Here is a 14159-nt window from a genome sequence, read left to right on the forward strand (position 1 = left end):
GGGTCAGGTGTGGTGAGACACCAACTCAGTCTCCTGCCGGTAGCTTGCTTGAGGAGCAAGCCCAGAGGAACCATGTTCCTAGCACTATTGTTGGGCCGTCTGAGGACAGGTAGTCAGGCCCAAACTGGGCTTCCATTTTTCCCAAGGTCTCATAAATTGTGCCTGGCCTTTCTGATCAGGAACTGGCGTTGGTAGGCCTATTTCAAGTTAGAAACTGCATGATCAAGGCATGGTGATTCTCTGGGGTTGGTTTATGTTCTTCTAGACCTCTAGAGATGCCAAAGAATGTACAGACTATCATACATTTGTGCTCATTTTGCAAGCTAGTAAGGCTGTGCTCAAAATCCTTCAAGTTAGGCTTCAGCAGTACACAAACCAAGAACTTCCAGATGGGGTTTAGAAAAGGCAGAGGAACCACAGATCAAATTGCCAACATTCGGTGGATCATAGAGAAAGAAAGCAAGGGAAATACAGGAAAACATCTACTTCTGCTTCATTAACTACACTAAAACCTTTGACTTTGTGGATCACAAAAAAATGTGGAAAATCATGAAAGAGATGGGAATACCAGACCACTTTACCTGTCTCCTAAGAAACCTGTATGCAGGTCAAGAAGCAACAGAACCGGACATAGAATAATGGATGGGTTGCAAATTGGGAAAAGAGTATGTCAAGGCTGTATATTGTCACCCTGCTTATTTAACTTATATGCAGAGCACATCATGCGAAATGCTGGGCTGGATGATGCAGAAGCTGGAATCAAGACTGCCAGGAGAAATATCAACAACCTCAGATATGCAGATGATACCACTCTCATGGCAGAAAGCGAAAAGGAACTGAAGAGCCTCCTGATGAGGATGAAAGAGAAGAGTGAAAAACTTGGCTTAAAACTCAGCATTCCAAAAACTAAGATCATGGCATCCAGACCCATCACTTCATGGCAAACAGATGGGGAAAAAGTGGAAGCAGTGACAGATTTTATTTTCTTGGGTTCCAAAATCACTGTGGACTATGACTGCAGCCTTGAAATTAAAAGATGCTTGTTCCTTGGAAGGAAAGTTATGACAAACCTAGACAGCATATTAAGCAGAGGCAGCATAAAAAGCAGAGACATCACTTTGCCAACAAAGGTCTGTGTAGTCAAAGCTATGGTTTTTCCAGCAGTCATATATGGATGCGAGAGCTGGATCATAAAGAAGATTGAGTGCTGAAGAACTGATGCCTTTGAATTGGTGCTGGAGAAGACTTGTGAGAGCCCCTTGGACAGTAAGGAGATCAAACCAGTCAGTCCTAAAGGAATCCTAAATATTCATTGGAAGGTCTGCTGCTGAAGCTGAAACTCCAATAGTTTGGCCACCTGATGGGAAGAGCTGACTCATTGGAAAAGACCCTGATGCTGAGAAAGATTGAAGGCAGGAGGAGAACAGGGAAACAGAGAATGAGATGGTTGGATGGCATCACCAACTCAATGAACATGAGTTTGAGCAAACTCCAGGAGCTAGTGAAAGAGAAGCCTGGCGCACTGCAGTCCATGGGCAATGAGTCAGATACGACTGAATAACTGAACAACAACTTTGATCCACACCTGCCTTTCCTAGGGTGGCCTGGCACTCCCTGTGCTGAGGGTTTGGTATACTGATGTTGTCTCTCCCCCTTCACTAGCATACACTCTTCTTATTTATCACGCCATCCTTTTACCCAGGCCACCTGTTGTTCTGAAGTGGGGAAGAGGTGAAGATAGCTGTGAGAGAAACCCAAGGTGCCTGAAGCATCTGTCAGACTTCTCTAGATGGGATTTGTGCTGCCAGCCACTGAGGACTTACAGATATGTTAGTTCATAGGAGACGGATGAATTCTCTATTTATGGTCCCAAGGCTCCTTGGATTCAGGTTATTATTGTAAATTTAAGGCTTCCTCAGCTGCTCTCTGCTGCTCTGACACCTGATTCCCAGACTTTGGGACTAAGAAAATGAACTCTGTTGCTTCTGTTCTGCTCAGACTCTTGTTGGTTACACAACATATGTTGTTGAAAAAGAGAAGATTCCGTGCCAGCTGCCCTGAGTTGAGAAGCTAGGGAAAAGGTCTTCAGCGTTGGTTTATAACTGTGGTATCAAGAGAAGAGCTGATCTTCTATTAATTTCTCTGCTCAGGGTGCTTATCAGTTCACTTCCGTCGATAAAGTTAGAAGGTGTAGCCCCAGTGCATTCCAGAGGAGAGTCCTCTGCTGGGCAAATGTGTGGTGCTGTCACAAAGCGGTGCTGCCTCTCGCTTGCCTGGGCGTTGGGAGCCTCTCTGGTCTATGAACATATCTTCCTAACTGTGCCACTTGGTGCTGACAGCTGGGGAGCACAGAGCCATGGGGAGGGGGTGCAGGGCCGTGGGGATGGTGAAGCGATGTTGCGCACACTAGGGGACCTGGGGCTTTCCCACTCCCAGCTGTAGCTGCTGGGGCTGTGCTGTGGGAGGCCAAGCAGTGGCAGGAGCAGCCAACCTTGGACAGTGCTTGTCAGAGGAGGCCTGTTGTGGCCTCTCTGTACCAATGAACTTTGCCAGCCAATCTCAGTTTCCACTTGCATTAAGACTTGAGTTGACTTCTTAACTGTAAGCCTTGAAATTTTGGATAATGCTTGAATTATAAATATATGCACTATTAGCTACCATCAGTATAGAACAAAATTCTTGAATGATTTTTCTACCTATTCTTAAATTTTCTGAGCAAACTCTTTTTGGAGGCTGTTCTTGACTTGTTAATGCTGTCTGGATTACACATAGAGGTTTGTGTTTCACAAGCTTTGCATTTAATACCAAGGGGCCAAGCCCAGTCAGTCCTGATGCTGGAGCTTGTTTTGTGGGGGTACAGGTCAGCAGTGGCCTGGATTCTGGACCTGATTGCCGCTTGTCGCCTGTGAGATTTCAGCAAGTTCCTTAACTGCACTGAGATTCAGTTTCTTTATCTAAAACATAGGATAATACTGTCCTTCCAGGGTAGATGTGAGAAATGGTTCAGTTGGCATAGCCCACGCCTTCAGTCCATGGTGGCTCAGATGGTAAAGCATCTGTCTGCAATGTGGGAGACCCGGATTCGATCCCTGGGTTGGAAAGATCCCCTGGAGAAGGAAATGGCAACCCACTCCAGTATTCTTGCCTGGAAAATTCCACGGATGGAGGAGCCTGGTAGGCTACAGTCCATAGGGTTGCAAAGAGTCGGACATGACTGAGCGACTTCACTTTCTTTTTAGTATTCTGACGATGACCATGATGATACCATTCCTGATGAGGCTTTCCCAGAAACACTTGTAGGAACTCATGTGAATAAGCCTCGCGTGTTGGGTTTAGTAGACGAGGCTGTTTTCTTCAAAGATGAGATGGGGTTTGGTTGGAGACCCTTTTGGGTGTAAACCTGTCCTGGGCCAGTCGCCCTCACATAGCTTCCAAACTGTTCACAGGGGCTGCTGGATGAGGGAGGTGGGGGCCAGGTGGCCACTTCACCACTGCTAGGGAATGGCCTGAGCGTATCTGACCTGCAGAAGGCCAGAGGGCGAGTGGAGTCATCTTTATGAGTGGAACAGTACACTGGGGTTTTCCTCCTAGTGAGATTCTTAAGGTTGAATGAGCCACGTCCTCAGCTTCTGTGTTTAACTCTCCATGAGTGGATGTATAGCTGTACCTGTACCCTCTCCTTCTGGGCCCAAAATGTGAACACAGCGTCCCTATATATCCATTATATACTCTGTTCTCTGCCACGTTTGGACCACCTAAGCAGCTGGAATCATTTTGGAGCCTTGGATTACAAGGATGAAAACCCACTCTGTAGTCTGCAGCTCATCACTGAGCAGTTGGGCAAGCGGGTGTCTCCTCCAACTGTCAGAGGCAGTGTTGAAACAACTTTCCGTGCCAACAATGATGGGCCAGTGGTCATCTTCCCTGGTGGGACTGGACCCAGGCTGCAGATGTTCCCTCTGAGAAATTCGGATTCTGGGGCCACACCTTTTTCTCTTTGATTAGCCATGAGGTGCAGTCCTTTTAATGCAGTCAAAAGCCTCTTCTCCAGCACAATCAGAATTGCTATTCATTGGTTAATTTTTAAAAGGCAGAGAATCTGGGAAATCCTGTAAAATGTATATGTATACGATAAACATTTTATTTTAACTTATGCATGTAAGCATCAGATGTGAGGGGAGCCCTGGCCTGGCTCACAGGAGCACAGGGACACATATCATCCACCAGGGATGGTAAATAGTGCAGTAGTGATCTTGCCCCTGGTTGAAGTGGACTAAATGGACTGAAGTGACATATTTCCCATCTCTAGTAAGCCCTGCCAGCTGGAAGCTTTTCTGTCAGAAGGAAATTTTCTGAACAAGTTGGGTTTGAGGAAGGCTATAAATTACCTAATATGCAAAATTGTATTATTGTTGTTTTTAAATTACTGTTATTGGTAACAGAAGCTTTTTTCTCAGTTGTTTTTAGACCTTTTTTGTTTTCTTATCACAAAGTAATACATGTTCTTTGTAAACAAGTGAAGAAAACAGTATGGAAATTTGTAGTATAAAAAACAGAAGTTTCCTACAATTCCATCCTCTAGAAAGCTACCCATGGTAACAGTTTATTGTGCGCCTTCAAATTTCTATATGTATATATAATTTTAAAATAAAAACAGGTTTACAGGACACATTGCTATTATGGTCACTGCTTTTTTCCCCCAGGCTTCTCTGTCCTTCACCATCTTCTGGGGTTTGTTCAACTCATGTCCATTGAGTCAGTGACACCATCCAACCATCTTTATCCTCTGTCGCCCCCCTCTGTCTCCTCCTGCCCTCAGTCTTTCCCAGCGTCAGGGTCTTTTCCATTGAGTCCGCTCTTTGCACAGATGGCCAAAGTATTGGAGCTTCAGCTTCAGCATCAGTCCTTCCAATGAGTATGCAGGGTTGATTTCCTTTAGGATTGACTGATTGAATCTCCTTGCTATTTAAGGGACTCTCAAGGGTCTTCTCCAGCACCATAGTTCAAAAGCATCAATTCTTTGGCCTCAGCTGTCTTTATGGTCCAGTTCTCACATCTATACATGACTGCTGGAAAAACAATAGCTTTGACTATAGAGACCTTTGTCAGCAAAGTGATGCCTCTGCTTTTTAATACACTGTCTAGGTTTGTCATAGCTTTTCTTCCAATGAACAAGCATCTTTTAATTTCAAGGCTGCAGTCATGGTCCACAGTGATTTTGGAACCCAAGAAAATAAAATCTGTCACTGCTTCCACTTTTTCCCCATCTATTTGCCATGAAGTGGCAAATAGGGTCTGGATGCCATGATCTTAGTTTTTGGAATGCTGAGTTTTAAGCCAGCTTTTTCACTCTTCTCTTCCATCCTCATCAGGAGGCTCTTCAGTTCCTTTTCGCTTTCTGCCATGAGAGTGGTATCATCTGCATATCTGAGGTTGTTGATATTTCTCCTGGCAGTCTTGATTCCAGCTTCTGCATCATCCAGCCCAGCATTTCGCATGATGTGCTCTGCATATAAGTTAAATAAGCAGGGTGACAATATACAGCCTTGACATACTCTTTTCCCAATTTGCAACCCATCCATTATTCTATGTCCGGTTCTGTTGCTTCTTGACCTGCATACAGGTTTCTTAGGAGACAGGTAAAGTGGTCTGGTATTCCCATCTCTTTCATGATTTTCCACATTTTTTTGTGATCCACAAAGTCAAAGGTTTTAGTGTAGTTAATGAAGCAGAAGTAGATGTTTTCCTGTATTTCCCTTGCTTTCTTTCTCTATGATCCACCGAATGTTGGCAATTTGATCTGTGGTTCCTCTACCTTTTCTCAACCCAGCTTGTACACCTGGAAGTTCTCAGTTTGTGTACTACAGAAGCCTAACTTGAAGGATTTTGAGCACAGCCTTACTAGCTTGCAAAATGAGCACAAATGTATGATAGTCTGTACATTCTTTGGCATCTCTAGAGGTCTAGAAGAACATAAACCAACCCCAGAGAATCACCATGCCTTGATCATGCAGTTTCTAACTTGAAATAGGCTTGCCAACACCAGCTCCTGATCAGAAAGGCCAGGCACAGTTTATGAGATCTCAGGAAAAATGGAGGCATAGTACAGGGCCCAGTTGTTGAAGCCTCGCTTGAAGGATTTTGAGCATTACCTTGCTTGCATGTAAAATGAGTGCAATTATGCAGTAGCTTGAACGTTCCTTGGTGTTGCCATTCTTTGGGATTAGAATGAAGACTGACCTTTTCCAGCCCTGTGGTCACTGCTGAGTTTTCCAAATTTGCTGACATATTGAGTGCAGTACTTTCACAGCATCATCTTTTAGGATTAGAAATAGCTCTGCTGGAATTCCATCACCTCCACTAGAAATTGTATTGTGGCGTGATTTACATAGCATAAAATTCATTCATTGCAAGTGTTCCATCTCTGCCTCACTTTTTAACTGTTGTATTCCATTGTATAACTTACATGTAACCCCTCCCCTGTTGATAGACGTTTACCACTTAAGTCTTACACTCTTGCAGACAAAACGGCAATACATTCTCGCACAGAGTTTTGGATATTAGTGTGAGTGTAGCTATAAAAGAAAATCCTAGAAGTGTATTTTCTGGGCCGCAGTGTATAAATATTTAAAATCAAAGCAGAAATTACCAAAACATCTGCTGTAACTTTGTAAGTGATCTGTGAATTGATAGAAAACAACACACATCTTTGTCCACTAGGAGATTAAATGAAGTTCATAAATGTACCTGGCCAAGAAATCTGGTTAGCAGTGCAGTCACAGCAAATCTCTCATTTCCCTAGACCTTCCCAGGGACGCTGGCTCACAGAGTAGAGTTCCACTTCCCCACATTTCCCTAGTGATTGTACCATTTACTTTACTTTTTCTGCTCTTTAACTGAGTCCTAATATCCTCACTAAATGTTTTAATCTTTGCTAATTGGGGCAAGAATAATTAATATGCATTTTAAAAATCGGCCTTATTGGGTTGCATATCTTCTTGTGGGCTTATCAGCCTTTGGCATTTCTTTCCATCCAGTAGTTCCCCATGGAACTCTCCCACCCCTGCCGAGATCATCAGCATTAGCAGATGGCACAGCCACCCTGATCCCAGGGAAGCTGTGCTTCTAATGTGGCCCCATGTTTAGAAGGTTAAGCATTTTTATTTGCTAGACAGTTTATTCTCTCGCTTTTCTCTCAACCTTTGGCAGAACCACTGCTTGGGAGGATTAAAGGTAGATAGCGTAGAACCTAGGCTTTGTTTGTAAGAGTCCAGTAAGAGTTAAGGGTCCTTACAAAAGGTGTTCATGAGCACTTAAACTGATTTCAAACCCAGAGTGTCTGGTTCTTGGTCTAAGACCAAATATGAGGCCTTGACGGGCCGGTTCATCCTGCTTCATGGTTAGTTAGAAGGAAGAAAGCTTAGGGGTAGTGTCCTCTGGCAGTCTTGCTGGCAGATTACTTTGTCCAAAGCCAAAGAAAAAGCTTAGCAATTTTGGTCCTGTTTCAGGACTAATGGTTTATAAACTAGTCCTCTGGAAGAACTCATTGTGCAAATTCTTGGAACTTACTGAATTAAAAATAGAAACCTGGACAGTCCTCAATAACTATGTCTTAAGTGACAGACTGGATGAACTCCTTTGTTCAACAAATATTGTGTAGCAACCTGTTAGGAGCCAGGCACCATTTTAGCCAGGGTGCTAAAAATGTGAGGATAAACAGAGCAGAAGGTCCTGGTCTTACAGAGCTTACTTTCTAGTTGGGAGAAAAAACAACAGTAGTCAGGAGAACACTAAGAATTTCTGAGATGAGAGCTATTAGTGCTGTGAAGAGAATGGAACAGGAACGTGAGATTGAAGGACAGGAGCAATACAGGATGTGCACATCTCAGGTGAGATGGCCAACAGGGGCTTCCGAGGAGGGGACCGGGAAACTGGGAAGAGAGGGCACTGACACTTGGCCAGCTGGGAGCAAACTGGGCAAAGAGAGTTCCAGACATTTTGAAAATACAGCTGTGGCAAGATGGAGCCTGGTGAGTGTGGTATGTAGCGAGAAGGCCAGAATGGCCAGAGGGGATGAGGGGAGGAGGTCAGGTGGAGCCATGAGTCATGTATTCCCTGGGCCTTGAGAAGGAGTCTGCGTTTTATTCTTCTGCTGTGGGAAGGCTTTGTGTTTGTTTTGTTGTTTTTAAAATTCTTTTAAAGTACACAGCTCTAAGGTATAAAGTTGACTTTTGGCAGATTTGTTTGCCATGGGAGTTTTAGGTGAAGAGTGGCATAATTTTATGTTTAACTATATATATTTTTGAGACTTCCACAAAGAGCTCTGTGGAGGATGGATGGATGGATGGATGGATGGACAGACCAACAAACAATAGTCTTTTTTTTTAATTAATTAATTTATTGTCTGCGTGGAATCTTGTTTCAGCACGGGTGATCTTCAGTCTTTGTTGCGGCACGTGGGATCTTTAGCTGCGGCATGTGGGATCTAGTTCCCCCACCAGGAATTTAACTGGGGCCCCTTGTTGCTCAAGTGCAGAGTCCCAGCCACTGGACCACCGGGGAAGTCCCTGCAATAGTCTTATTGTGGAAAATAGTGTGACTTTCAAGTGGGACATGTAGAAAGAGACGTTGCCGGTGGCCTTTGGAGCTGCTGCTTTGCCACCTGTGTCCCAGGTAAAGGCTAGGAGGTGGGGCAGGAGTGGTGGTTGTGAAACCCACAGCCATGGGCAGGTTAACTTTGGCTCAAGCCTGCATGGACGGAGGAGCCTGGTAGGCTGCAGTCCATGGGGTCGCTAGAAGTCGGACACGACTGAGTGACTTCACTTTCACTTTTCACTTGCATGCATTGGAGAAGGAAATGGCAACCCACTCCAGTGTTCTTGCCTTGAGAATCCCAGGGACAGGGGATCCTGGTGGGCTGCCATCTATGGGGTCACACAGAGTCGGACACAACTGAAGCAACTTAGCAGCAGCAGCAGGCTCTGCAGGCCCCCAGCAGCATTTGCACTGGTTTCTGCTCTGACAAGGTGCTCACTGGTCTTAGTGATCAGATCCAGTCTGGGTTCTTGACTGGGCCCAGCTGATTCAGCCTCCTCTCTGTGAATCATGTGATTGAAGGGGTGCTGGGGTTCACCCCTGGGGTGTGATTTCTGAGGGCTGTTAAAAAGATCTCTTTTCAAAGATATCTCTTCCATCAACCTGAAATTCCACCCCTAAAATATCTGGATTTTGAGTATATGAGGGCACCTACAAGTCACTCCCTATATGATGGGAGGCAGCAGAAGTTGACTGTATTGCTTCCCCAAGTGACAGTGGAAGGAGTGGGGGTGTAAAGCAGGTAAGTCTGTAAGGTTGCTTGGGGACTGAGAGAGACCCAGGACCTGAGGCCCGGTGTTCCGAGTAGACAGCTCGGGGAGGGGCTGCACAGAGGCCCAGCGAGCCTGCTGTGGGAAGAGGGCAGCGGCCCTCGGGATCACTGAAAAGACACTCAGTCCCCTTGCCCTCCCATCTCTTGGCAGTGGTTCTGGGTGAGAGGATGCAAGTTCATCAGAGGCCTCTCACTCTGTGTGGTGAGCACCCCCAGCTGAACTCTGACCATGGTGCTCCTCACTGCAACCGCCTGCTCAGCCAGCCCTTGGGACAGACGCATTGACCTGCTTTTCCTCCTGAGTCACAGTGTGATGACGGGGGTCTCATTCCAGGGTGTTGCTTGAATCAGTCAGCGATGTGTCAATTCAAATTCTTTCCTCACTCTAACTCTAGAAGAAATTCTGCAGCAGCCCCTAGTTGATTTCACGGTGCATTTCCCATCCTTAGCCAAGAGCAGCATGAGATGTCTTGACAAGAACCAGACTTGACTTTTCCCCGGTAACCTTCAAAGCCTTTCGAGTTGGTCTGGAGTCCTCTTTCCTGACAGTCCTTCGGTGTTTCCTCAGCATGTCCTGTGCTCCCTGCCTGTCTGTGGTGAGGCGGGAGGCCCAACCCTGCCTGTCTGTGGGCTGCTCCATCCTGAGCTGTGCCCTGCTGCTCTGTGCAGGGTGTCCCTGTCACCGCTGTTTGGTGCTCACCTTTCAGAGCACCAAAGTCTGGAGAGTTCTTCCAGTGGCCATCCTGTGGGGCTGATGGAGGCTGGTGGACCAGGGAACCGCAGCCGCTCTAGCTTTGTTCTGGTCCCACATGGGAAGTGCAGGCCAGAAGGAGATTTGAAACCGGAAGTACAGTGATGCAATGGCTAATGATCTTGGTTTTATTTAGATGATGGCATTTTAGGTCATTTCACTTTCTCTAGTTTCCAAACTTATCACAATGATCTATTATCTAAAAGAGGAAAGAAAGACTTTAGGGAGGCCCTGCATTCACAGCTTGCAGGCGGAGGAGTGCTTTCTTGCTGTGCACAGGTGGGCCTGCACCTGAAGGCACATCTTCGTCTGACCGTGGTGCCTCTGCTCCTTCTTGTTGCAACGTGCTCACTACCTGCTAAGTACAGAGCAGCTTTAAATACTGTCTTGCTAATGCTCTAGTGAGGTGAATGCTGCAATTTCTTCCATTTTATAGAGGGGCAGATTGAGGGCCAGGAAGGTTAAGAGCTTTCTCTGGCCCCACCTAAGTTGCCGGCATGAGGTTTTGAGCCCAGAGCTTGCACGCTGAGTGCTAAGCCGTCACTTCCTCTGGCCCATGACAGAGCCCGGTGTGTTCCGCTCCATCTGTTCAGGTCAGTGCCTGCTTCCTTCTAGGTGCTGGGCTGGCTGCGAGGATGTAAACACAAATGAGTTAAGGAGGTGTCTGCCTCCTTAACTAACTGTCTAGTGAGAGAGAGAAACAGATCCTTAGCATTGCATGTGAAGTGTTAATCTGAGGGTGTTCATAGGAGACTTTGGGGAGCCAGAGGGAGGAAGGAGGCTTAGCTCAGTTACAAAGGAGGCATGTCTTAGAGTGGTCTGAACTAAATCTTAGAGTTATCCAGGAGAAGAAATATGGGGGCCCTCCCACACCAAAGGGACTGTGTGAGCAATAGCTAGGTTGGGAGATGCCAGACCATGGGGACCTGGTGTTACCAGCTTGAAAAGTCACAGTTGTGTTCCCTGAGGGGAGGGGGATAGGGTGGACTCTGGAAAGTTTTAAGCAAGGCGTGGCATCTCAGCTCACTCCAGCCACAGTGTGGGGGTGTTTATGGGAAGAGGACCAGAGTCAGAAGGACACATTGATGGCAGGAGATGGTCCTTGACCTCAGGGAGCCTCCAGGGCCCTCTCTGCCCTTGTGGTCCAGCCCTGCCAGAACCAGTGTTGTCTTGGATTCAGCGTCCTCAGGAGATGGGCTCTGGAGTGAGGCAGGTGTAGACGAACACCCTGCTTGTGCCACTTTGGACCTTCAGCAGACCCTCTGACCTTACCTGTCAAATGTGAATAATACACTTCACCGTTGTCGCGAAGATGATAAGTAGTGATGTGAAACCCTGGACTGAATGCCTGATGCAGGTAGCAGTGAGGCAGCCACGCCACTCGCCCACTGCAGCTGTTTTGTTTTCACGTCGATCCTATGAAGTCGACAACAGAGGACGCTCAGACCCAGAGGAGTTAAGTGACTTGCTTCATATATTAAAACTTTTAATAAAGCAGAGACTAGATTTCAGGTTACTTACCCCCGAATGGACTGCCTTTAGTTCCTTGCTGTAAGAATCACCTGCCTCTTCATTTCTCCTTGAAAGGTGGCACAGTTCAGTTCAGTCGCTCACTCGTGTCTGAGTCTGTGACTCCGTGGACTGCAGCACACCAGGCCTCCCTGTCCATCACCAACTCCTGAAGTTTACCGAAACACATGTGCATTGGGTCGATGTTGCCATCCAACCATCTCATCCTCTGTCATCCCCTTCTTCTCCTACCTTCAATCTTTCCCAGCATCAAGGTCTTTTCAAATGAGTCAGTTCTTCCCATCAGGTGACCAAAGTATTGGAGTTTTAGCTTCAGCATCAGTCCTTCCAATGAATATTCAGGACTGATTTCCTTTAGGATGGACTGGATGGATCTCCTTTTAGTCCAAGGGACTCTCAAGAGTCTCCTCCAACACCACAGTTCAAAAGCATCAATTCTTCAGCACTCAGCTTTCTTTATAGTCCAACACTCACATCCATACATGACCACTGGAAAAACCATAGCTTTGACCAGGCAGACCTTTGTTGACAAAGTAGTGTCTCTGCTTTTTAATATGCTGTCTAGGTTGGTCATAGTTTTTCTTCCAAGGAGTAAGCGTCTTCTGATTTCATGGCTGCAGTCACCATCTGCAGTGATTTTGGAGCTCAAAAAAATAGTCACTGTTTCCCCATCTATTTGCTATGACATGATGGGACCAGATGCCATGATCTTAGTTTTCTGAATGTTGAGCTTTAAGCCAACTTTTTCACTCTTCTCTTTTACTTTCATCAAGAGGCTTTTTAGTTCCTCTTCACTTTCTGCCATAAGGATGGTGTCATCTGCATATCTGAGGTTATTGATATTTCTCCCAGCAGTCTTGATTCCAGCTTGTGCTTCTTCCAGCTCAGCGTTTCTCATGATGTACTCTGCATATAAGTTAAAATAGCAGGGTGACGATATACAGCCTGGACGTACTCCTTTCCTGATTTGGAACCAGTCTGTTGTCCCATGTCCAGTTCTAACTGTTGCTTCCTGACCTGCATACAGATTTCTCAAGAGGCAGGTCAGGTGGTCTGGTATTCCCATCTCTTTCAGAATTTTCCACAGTTTGTTGTGATCCACACAGCCAAAGGCTTTGGCATAGTCAGTAAAGCAGAAATAGATGTTTTTCTGAAACTCTCTTTTTCGATGATCCAGCGGATGTTGGCAATTTGATCTCTGGTTCCTCTGCCTTTTCTAAATCCAGCTTGAACATCTGGAATTTCACGGTTCACGTACTGTTGAAGCCTGGCTTGGAGAATTTTGAGCATTACTTTGCTAGCGTGTGAGATGAATGCAATTGTGTAGTAGTTTGAGCATTCTTTGGCATTGTTTCATTTGGGATTGGAATGAAAACTGCAACTTTTCCAGGCCTGTGGCCACTGCTGAGTTTTCCAAATTTGCTGGCATATTGAGTGCAGCACTTTCACAGCATCATCTTTTAGGATTTGAAATAGCTCAGCTGGAATTCCATCACCTCCACTAAACTGTCCTAGACTAGCACTTGGTCACTCAGCCACACCCAGCTGCAGGGGAGGCTGATAACGCAGTCTACATGCTAGCAAAGGGATTTCCTTAGAAAGAGAGGGTCCAGGGGGGTTTGGGGGCTGGTAAACAGCAGACTTCCTCAGTGTCTTCCTGGACTTTTCTCCCTGCCCAGAAGACACTGAGTACATTTGGGGTTTTCACACCACTAAGGGGTGTTAAAGAGGCTCAGTTGTTGGGGTGATCTTTTATAATTTAGAGAAAGTCCAGACACACTTCTGGGCTCTTCCTTGACTGCTGGTGAGGGTGGATTTACTCACCCCACCCCCAGGGGTTTCTGTCCTTTGGGATTGGGGTCCTGGGCACTTAGAACCAGCAGTTGGTTTGAGGTTACTGAAGAGCCACCTGTCTCAGGTGGCTTGTATTTCACCCCTAAGGACCTGGTGATCTGGGACACATCACCTCTTCCCCCCACCATTTTCCTCACCCTTTATGCTGAGGGTGTTGGCCCCACCAGGACCCTTCTGGCTGTGACTCAGAGTTCAAACTGCCTAGTTTATTCAGCAATCCCCAGCTGGCACTGGTGGGCCTGCCTTGCTGCTGGGCTTGCTGTGGAGTTGGGGATGAGGCTGCTTGCTGTTTGTCCCAGTAAACAGTTGGTTACCTTTGACAGGAAGCCTGTGTCGCATGAGGCCCTAGGCCATGGTACAGTTTGAGAAATGAGGCCGTCAGAGGTGTCATCCTGGTCAGCAGCCTGTCACTGGGTAGAAGGCTCCAAAATTATGGATTTTTTTCCTGGCTTCAGGTCACTGGAAGGAGAGTGTTTGCCCCCAGGAAAGAACAAGAAAGCATGAGCTCACAGTCTCTGGAGCTCTCCCACCCCAGAGGGTAGAAGCCTGCTCACAGAGGTCCAGGGTCTCACATAGGGACTGGTGATTTTGTGGTCCCAGTGAAGAGCCTGTGACTCTGATTTCCATAGCCTGTGACACGGCGCTGCCCAGGATGTC

At 46.4% G+C, this 14159-nt stretch overlaps 1 protein-coding gene across 4 annotated transcripts in view; it reads left to right on the forward strand.

Annotated features, from left to right (window-relative positions):
• Window positions 1–14159, forward strand: part of STIMATE (STIM activating enhancer) — a 52321-nt gene that overhangs the window by 15406 nt on the left and 22756 nt on the right. Inside the window, exon 1 of one of the 4 annotated variants that reach the window (XM_086367680.1) lies at window positions 7668–7889. The exons of the other annotated variants lie outside the window; for them this stretch is intronic. The gene's annotated coding sequence lies outside the window, so the exon portion shown is untranslated. Of the gene's footprint in view, window positions 1–7667; window positions 7890–14159 lie in introns of those variants that run through there. 4 annotated transcript variants of the gene reach the window in all.

This window comes from Bos grunniens, chromosome 22 (assembly GCF_055505025.1).
Source record: "Bos grunniens cultivar Pamir isolate PY7600 chromosome 22, Bosgru_T2T1.0, whole genome shotgun sequence".
Classification (NCBI taxonomy): domain Eukaryota; kingdom Metazoa; phylum Chordata; class Mammalia; order Artiodactyla; family Bovidae; genus Bos; species Bos grunniens.